Raw genomic sequence first — 9,272 nt, forward strand, 5'->3', positions numbered from 1 at the left:
TGTGTGACATTTTGCAAACATTCAAGTCAAGACACCAAATCACAATACATGTCATTCAGGCATTCAGGGCTGTGTGGCTTGTCCCGTTTGTCCTAGTGGTGTTGCCTTACCTTGCTGTCCACTTGGCTCCACCACACTCCTCGCAGGCTACAATATTGCTCGAGGGGGCAGAGATGCAGGATACAAAATAGCTCGCGAGTGCTTTGAAAGCGCTCGAAAAAAAAAAAAAGCACTCGCGGATGTTTGATTTGCGCGCGCGCAAGTCTCATTGCTCGCGCACGGTTTATGTCAGTATTCTATCCCCATATCAGCTTAGAGTTTTGGATAAGCCGGCATGGCTTCCAGGAGTCTGCGTAAATAAAGTGTTCGGTGTGGTATGCTTTTTAACGGTGAATGTATCAATGATGACAGGTTGCTTATTTTCCTAAAGTTCAGTTGCACAGAGCTAACAGTCACGCTAGGTCTGTGTAACTGAACTTTAGAAAAACAATGTCACCAAAGACTTAATTATATCAAAGTATCACATTGCAGTGTTATAAGGAAATGTCGGAGATAGATAATTAAAAAAACAAAGGAACAAAATTTCAAACAGGCAACAAGTGTGCCACGAATCCCTGTTATGCTTTTCTTTAATGGAGAGTTAACATAAGCCCAATTGAAACAGGGTTACCATTTTAGGGGGAGGCGGGTAAAAATTCACTGCAATATTCTTAAAAAGGGCATTGCAATATGCAAAATGTGCTAAATTAAATAAAGGCATCAAATGCAAAATTTGTCGTTACTGTTGGTTAACGCGCCATTTAAAGTTGGCCCCTCCTCCTTAGTTCACCAAAGAAAGAGAGCAGCGGTGATCAAGTGAGCTACAGAGTGAAGAGAGGGAGCGGCATTTGCATTTTACTAAAGAAATAAGACAATGGCAGAAGAAGGCAGCGTCTCTGCAGATACAGACACTGCCACACACACCTAGTGGGTCATAAGAGGGTAGATCACTTTTGAATCAGTCTAGTCTGACTTACTGGATGTGGAATGTGGGTGTTAACCTGCCATTGGCTGCTGCTCCTGCCTACTGATAATGTCTTAACAGGAAATGGAATAAATTCTGTAACGTAGTCTGTCATGACAGATTACTTGTTTAGTGTAGCAAAGGGTGAAGAACAGAGTGAGCGCAGCTCTTCCGTGTTGTAGGTGAGTACGGTGTTAGGGCTTCTGGCTGTAAAGCATAATTGTCACAAATCCATTGAGTTGAAAATTAGACAGATTGCCTTTCGTTGGTTGACCATATCAACTTTCTGGCACTGTAGACAATAGAAGCCATACTCAATAATCACAAGCACAACTGGACAGGATGACACAGTGACATGCAGTCAGGCGGAGCACAGACAGCATCATTGCAGCACTGGCTCGAAGCATGAGACATTAACCCTATGAACTGTTCGAAGAAAGTCAGATGACTACTGTATTGGGGCGTTGGAGAGAGCATTATCCGAGCTGCATCACATTTCCTCCCTTCACATTTAGCCAATGCAACTTCCATAGGAGTCATAGGGTTACACACGCACAATGTCTAAGACAGTTACATACATTTTAAACAGTATATTGACTTTTTTTAATAAGCAGACTTACACATATTTCATATTCCTTAATAATTGAAAATGTGTGTCGTCTCAGTGTGTTTATACACTATACAGCTTTACAGCATACTTTTCCTTTTTTGGGAGAGACACCAGCCAGCTCTAAAAGTATTTCAGTGATTTAGTAGGGCATGGGACAGAGAGCGCTGAAAGAATCTGGTTTAAATCAGCGAGTGAACAAATTTACCCCAAAATTTCCATGACCTTTTTCATCCTGACCAACTTGGAGACTTTCCAATTTCATCTCGACCTTCTGGACCGCATGAACTAATTCAATATAGTGTACCTTGGAGTAAAGCTGCATAAAGTAGCTTAAGCAAGGAGAAACAAACCTGCACCATCTTTTGCACTAATCCCTGATCTGTTGGTCCTGGTAGCATTTGGAGATGGGTTTCTTTTACACTCTCTGATTTCCTTGCAACACCAAAATTCAAAATCTTAAAATGTCATTACACCCCTATGTGTCTATTTGAAAGCCAAAGAACAGATACATTTTGAATTTGAGTATTAATTACATTAAATGAAACAACTGAATCTGATTTCAGATTTCAGTATTGATTTGATTCTATGAGTTGGTTTGACAGGCTTACTTTAGTCTTTGACACCGTTTACTTCTCTGACCATGAATCCCGAACCTTCAGCTGAGAGGTGGCACAACTCCAAGATGAGTCACGTTTCCAGTGGATGATAAAACCCAGGGCCGGTAATGCCCTGACAGACTTTCTCTAATACCTCACGTTCAGAACATTGGGGCTGAAGGTGCCTCTTCACTTAATGAACACTTGCATCTGTCGATACAACTAAATCCTGATTAGGATTTAGTAATCCTGTTAGATTTTTGCCAACCAAGTTTCAAGGCTAGACAGCCATCTTAAATTTATAGCTGTGCAGCTCTTTGACCGGGTGATGGTCTTAGTTCCAAACTTGGCACCTGGTCCAGCCACATGGCTTTCACATATGGCTCTCACTGTGTGTAGCCCCATTTTCACCTGCTGTGCCGCAGAGGCTGTTGGTAATTTATGTTACACTAAGTTCTTCAATGTACATATTAAACACATAATTGTAAGTCACTAAAGGCGTCAGCTTAATAAGTGTAATGTAATTACCTACCATATTGACAGGGAACATAACCAGCCAGTGCACAAGGTTTGCAGCAAACCTAATTATATATAATTTAGAACAAGTAGTTCTCCTTGAGGGCATTGTATTTGCAGTCGCTCTGGTTAGTTGTCGCTATTATCTCTCACTCAAGCACTTGCTTGTGCTTTAAGTTGGCTGCACGATAAAATGTAGGAAACTAGACAAGCCAATGGAGACCTAAGGTCTTTTTTGAGTCACAAAGAGATGTCTTTCCTTAAGGTGTAGACTTATCCATACATAACAATGAGACAGATGATTGGATGTTAATCTGAGAGACAGGGCCGTAAAGTGGGCTGGCATTGATTTACTTTCCTGCATGTTTTCCTCACAATCTGATATCCGACCTGTTGTTCTCGAGATCTTTAGTAGTAGTGTAGATATTCATCTAGAGAAGCATATCATCCATGTATAGTGAAAGTATATGCTTCATACCAGCTTCCAATATTGCTTTAATATGCAGATCACAAATAGCTTTGGGTGTCTCAATTGCAGTTGAATATAAAAAAGGTGAAATGGTAAGAGAGGGTAGCCTGCTAGATGTGTGCTGCAAAATAAGTTGTCCAGTGTTTGATCATGTGTTCATACTGTGGCCCAATCCCACCTACATACTCACGGACTCAGACTTTGGGTAATACTACCCAATACCAGCTTAGGCTCAGAAACTGGTGAGGTGCGAATTGGATTCTTTTACAGTTCATGGTTGAGAACCTGGGGAAGAGGGACTCAATGAGGCCTTTGAATCTAATAGCCACTGCAAGGGAGTCAGAGCCAGAGGAGACAGAGGACATACCCTGCACATTCACCCACTCTGCTCCTTCTGCTCCAGGGTCACAGCACTGACAACCCCAAGCAAGAGGAAAAGAAAGAAGTTGTGGGGTTACTCAAAGAGTGTATTGAGCAACAGGAAAAACAGGTTGAAAGAGATGGACGAAAAGGAGCCTGAGCACGAGAAGAAAAGACGGAAGCAATTGGATGCCAAGAAAATACAGTAGAAGTCAGACAAATGTGTTGAACACAAGTTTAATATGACAAAAAAATGTATTTGTGATATCTGCATCAAAGGGCAGCTCAAGGTGGTGAGATGCTGACACTTGGGCACTCAGCCATATCCTTATCCAGGCCCCACTCCTGTGACAGATGTGAAGTGTAGGAGGGAGGCCAGGGTCTTCTGGTTGGGTCTCCGATTCCTCCATTACATCTCACTGGCTGAGGCAAAGATGTTGAGCCAAGAACAGACAGCTGTGCAGAGGGTTGCCCTCCACTGTGCTTTCATGGCCATGACAGCCATTCATAGAATAAGTTTTGACACACATTTGGTTAAATGCTCCTTCCCTGCAATGGGAAATTATGTGGTGTAATAATGGATATAGGCTACTCGAGGCATGGATAGATTTCTTCACCCAATACAACGCATGCCTTGACCTTTATTTTTCTGAATAAATCATTGAATACCACCACACTAATTTTCTATTTGAATTTGAGGCCAATCCCTGCTCCAGAGCCGGCCCGAGGCATAAGCAAACTAAGCAGCTGCTTGGTTCGCTGCTTGAATCGAGAATTTTTTTTATTTATTTTTTTTAATTTATTTTTCACTTTTGGCCGTCCCTGTACGGCCCACTTGAGGTCAATCGTAAATCAGAACATAAATGAAAAAGTATTTACGCCATGCATGCAATACAGCTGTGTTGCTTTTATTTTGAAAATGGTGCTTTGTCAGGTGGCTCAGCCTGGGCAAAGTGCTTAAAAGAGTATGGGATCTGAGAGAAGAGATTCAAGAGTTCTGTGTGAGCGAAGGGAATGACATCCCACAGCTTTCAGATTTTTAAAATGAGAGAAAATTAATATTGAGCAGAATTAAGTTCAAATTATTGTTGGTTTGGCCCTCCAACACAGCTCGGGTTTGTCATGTGGCCCCTTGGAAACATTAATTGCCCACCCCTGCTCTAAAAAAAAGGTTAAAAGGTGACTGGTTTGGTGTAAATAACAACTATATTAATACAGGGGTCTACCAAGCCCAGGGGGGCAGAGGTCTAGAGGGGCCAGGAGCCCCAAAACATTTGTGGCATGTGAGCAAGGATGGATTACTGAATGAGCCTACTGGGCCCAAGAGGTCAAGGGGCCCTGAAGCCCAAGTCGTTGCGTGAAGTCACTACCTCAATAAAGCAAAAAGCAAAAGGCTATGAATCTGAACAAATTTAGGTATTGCCCTTCTCCAGCTGGCCATCCCAAAAATGCACCAGAATAGAGGAAATCACATCTACCAAATTCAGAATTTTCTGGGGGAGGACCCCCAGACCCACCTTTCCCCATTTGCACCCACTTTCATACAAATAAGGTAGGGGGGGGCCTTATGCATCTGTACCCAGGAGGACAGTAGTTCATAATCCGTCACTGTATTAATACAATTTATAATGTAAAATTATAGTGTGACATTTGTGTCAATAATTGTCAAGCACAGGTGACTCCGTGGTGGTGGGAGGGGGCCCCCCAAATCAAATTCTGCTAAGGGCCCCCAAAAGGCTTGGGCCGGCACTGCCCTGCTCACACTAGACAGGACATGTCATGAAACCAAATCCAAACCTTTTAAGCACCTGATTAACTGATGATTTCCTGGAGAATCACTTTCTCAAAATGTGTGCTTACATTAATGTGTTAAATCTGTGATTATTATTTTTTTTCTTTTTACATAGGAACATCATTTTAACCTCAGTACCTATCTTTCTCTGAAGGTGCTGTACGCACCTTGCGCAGTATCAGTTTGATCCTAATCACAAAGAGTCTGAACATATATCAATGTTTTGCATAGTTTGTCTTCATACTATAAAGGCACTTGGCACCTACAGATAGACAGTACATACCACAGGGGATTTAACCTGTGGCCTTCGTTGCATGATGCGCCTCATCAGGAGACTAAAGACTACAGAGACCTTTTAATCACCCAAAATGTCTTTAACTCTGTGAGAGAGGCCCCAGAGAGGCTAATCTTCACTGTCGGATATACCATAGACTCTAACCCCACAAAAGGAAGGAATCTTCAAGATTTTCATTATCTGTAAGATATGAAGATCAACATCAAAAATAAACTTTAAAGCTTATTTCAAAAGAAAATAATTTTAAAAACATGCCAAAGCCAAAACATGAGGACGCATACGTACTCAGACACCCGTATGCAAACTCACGCACATATAGTCACCTGTTTTTTGGGTCTCCTAGCTACATGGCTTAAACTTGACTTGAACCTTTACCACGACAAGACTAATCCTAGCATTTCCATTAACCCAATTAACCTTCTCCCAAGCCGTTATACAAGGCTGTGTGGCATTTATCTGCTGCTCAAAATCAAATCTCTACGGTATGTTATATTACATTAATGAAGGTGCACCTACACATACATCAAATAGAAAATGTTTTGCAACTATTGTTGCCCCATCACGCCCCATTCTGTTCCATTCACAGCCACAGTGGTCTTGCCCTGATGGATCTCTTTATCAGCAATTCTCTTGGGTGTGTGTTTAAATATTTCATTTTGTTAAATTTCAAATTGCAATCAGATAAATGTCATATAAACTAGGGTGAAACCAAGTAACCACACCAAGGTGCCTGAATATCCAGTAACTGGTATTCCTCCAAAATAACAGGGTGCAGAGTAGTGAGTTAAAGTGGAATTGTACCCAAATTGATCCCAAATATTGAGGGCATTTATGTGTCAGGATGCTGATATTTAATTGATATCAGTCTGTATCGATCTAACATTGATATTTAGGTGCTATCATTGTGATACACAGACTGGATTTGGATTTACTCTCCATCACAGATGGATGACACATTTATTCCTCAGCACCTATATTCGTAGTGGTTCAACAAAACATTTGTTTCAGATTTACTTTAGTGTAACCATAGTCATTAAGTGTTAATTACATAATTACTACAATTTGTTTGTGTGTCCCTCATAGGTAGGTAAATGTTTTTGGTGGGCGTGTTGTGGTGTGCTCACCCATAATAGTTGTTTACAGAAATCAAATCCACCCATCATGCCACTCATTTGCCACAAGCTATAAAAGTAATTCCTTCTACAAAACTGTTTTGATCACAAAGAACATCATATACAGTTCTGATACTCTGTAGGCCTATATACAGTTGGCAACTAGCAGGTGTAGAGCTTTTAGCAAAGACAGATATTTCTCTCAGGAGTTGGTACAGACCAAAACCAGAACTAAAAGTGAGTGAATTTCTTCAGGCCAACCATTATGGAGCTAAATCGGGGTCAAATGTTTTGTACTTGAAAAAGTAAAATTTGAAACTGAAATTTCAAGTTTTGATCTTGAATTTTGAAAAATACACCAACATATTCAAAATAAAAATAAATGTACAAAAAGTTTTTTCAGGTTAAAAATAATTATGATCAACTCTGGTAATTCTTTTGAATAAATCATTTATTTTCATTTTTCACTTTCATATGTTTTGATATTTGGGATCCTATTTGTCCTATCCTACGTGTCGGACATTTCAGTACTTAAATTGTGGGTGTCTGTGCACAATCTGGCGTGATTTTGTCGCTCCTGTACTACAATTGGTCCTCAGTACTGTCTAAAACAGCTTCAACATCTCACATCTAAACAGCCTTGGAAATTAAAACAGTTTTAGCCGTGCAGGATATTCGTGCATGGTGTGCAAATGGAAGTTTGTCACTGACAGCAGTTTTTTCACTGCCAATCATGTGGCGTAGCCGAATCGTTTTAGATCCTACGTTCCCTGAAGGCAACATGATAGGGGAAGGTCTGTAGCCTTTTGGTTAAGCTGTCTGTCATGATTCCAAACCCCTCTCAGTTGATGCCACGCCCCCCACGCTAGATCAGGGTCAAAAGTCTGAAACTGAAAAAGCAAGATCTGAAACTGAAAAAGAAAGATCTGAAACTGAAAAAAAGATTTGAAACTGTAAAAAACTAAGATCTGAATGAATACACAGGCATGCACACGCACATGCACACACACACACACACACTCTCATATCTCAAGATGAAATACGTTCAAGAAAGGTAGTGAAAGTCTTGATTAACTTCAGAATTTATTCAACAACTTAATTGTCACAGTTTAGGACAGAGTCATAAAAATATTAATATGAATAAATATTAATATATTCATTAATACCATTATAATACAAAAATTAGTACAAGTACATATATATTCTGAAATGTAAAAGCGTCAATATCTAAAAATAACAATGTTCTTCTATACAGTGACAAAACACAAAATTAAATGTATCAGTCAGAAACCTTCATAACATTAATGAAAACAGCTCTTTTAAAGACATTACATGTTATTATTATTTTTTTATGAAAAAGCCTTCCACTATCCAATTATCTGTTTCTGCAAGTTACTGTTCTCAATGAGGTAGTAATGATCCTACTGAAAACATATGGGTAAGAACACATTTGTGATACTTAAACAGTAGCTTCAGTAGCCTCATGACACATTAGTTGAATACAGAGTCAGTCCTTACACTCGCTTTAAAGTCATTTTTGACTCTGCATTGGAACATTGCATCAGTTTTTGAGGATACAACAATTTTTTTAATACATGAAAATCACTCAGATGTTGCCGATTAAAGATAAACAACATTTTGATTTGGTGCAAGTTGAAAGCCTCAAAAAGACTGTGCACACCCAAGAGATGTTCAAAAAAATGTATATTCTTTTTAAGTTAATCTCTCATAAAGGAGTGTGTCTAAATAATGTCTCTGCAAATTCTTCATGAGGTCTGATCGAAGACATGGCACTGTTCTTGCCTCAGTGCTGTGAATGGTTCAGGGGACATGGTCAAACCAAACGTCCCCAAGCCCGTCCACTTCATTCTGCTCCTGCCATTCGGCTTGCTACTGCTTCACTACAAAGGGCCCTAAGCTACTGCTCAACAAAATCGCTACTCTTTACTGTCCTGGCTCCACAATGGTGGAGACCCCCCTATGATATCAGGACAGCAGAAACTCGACACACTTTCTGTATCTCTTATTGTTTCTGAAGCAGTTCAGCATATTTGATGAAGGTGATTAGTCATGTACTTGCATGATTCCTGCAGATTTTGGGTCAAATTCTCGTGGTCAAATGTACCTATTGTAAATCTCTTTGGATAAAAGCGTCATCGCTATGTATTGTAATCACTGATGATTGTTTTTAAATGTGTCAGGCTGCTTTTTGCTTTTTCAGACTGGTGGACATGTGAAAACTGTGAAAGCAGCTTATTACAACCCAAATTGATGTTTGATGTTAGGTGGCGACTTCTAGTTGACAAAGTAATTATTACGGCAGCAAAGGAGAAAGTCAGGTGAAGTAGTGTAAAGAGCGACAAGGTCTGCATAAGTAAGAGGCTGTGTTGGGCAGTAGGGTTAAACAGGCAGAAGACTTTTGTCACCGAGACCACTGACACACTCCAGTGTTAAACCAAAATTAAACAGTGAGTTATTTTAACTTACTAATGTAGGTAAGTTAAGTCATGTACATAATT

The sequence above is a fragment of the Pagrus major genome, chromosome 8, assembly GCF_040436345.1.
Source record: "Pagrus major chromosome 8, Pma_NU_1.0".
Classification (NCBI taxonomy): domain Eukaryota; kingdom Metazoa; phylum Chordata; class Actinopteri; order Spariformes; family Sparidae; genus Pagrus; species Pagrus major.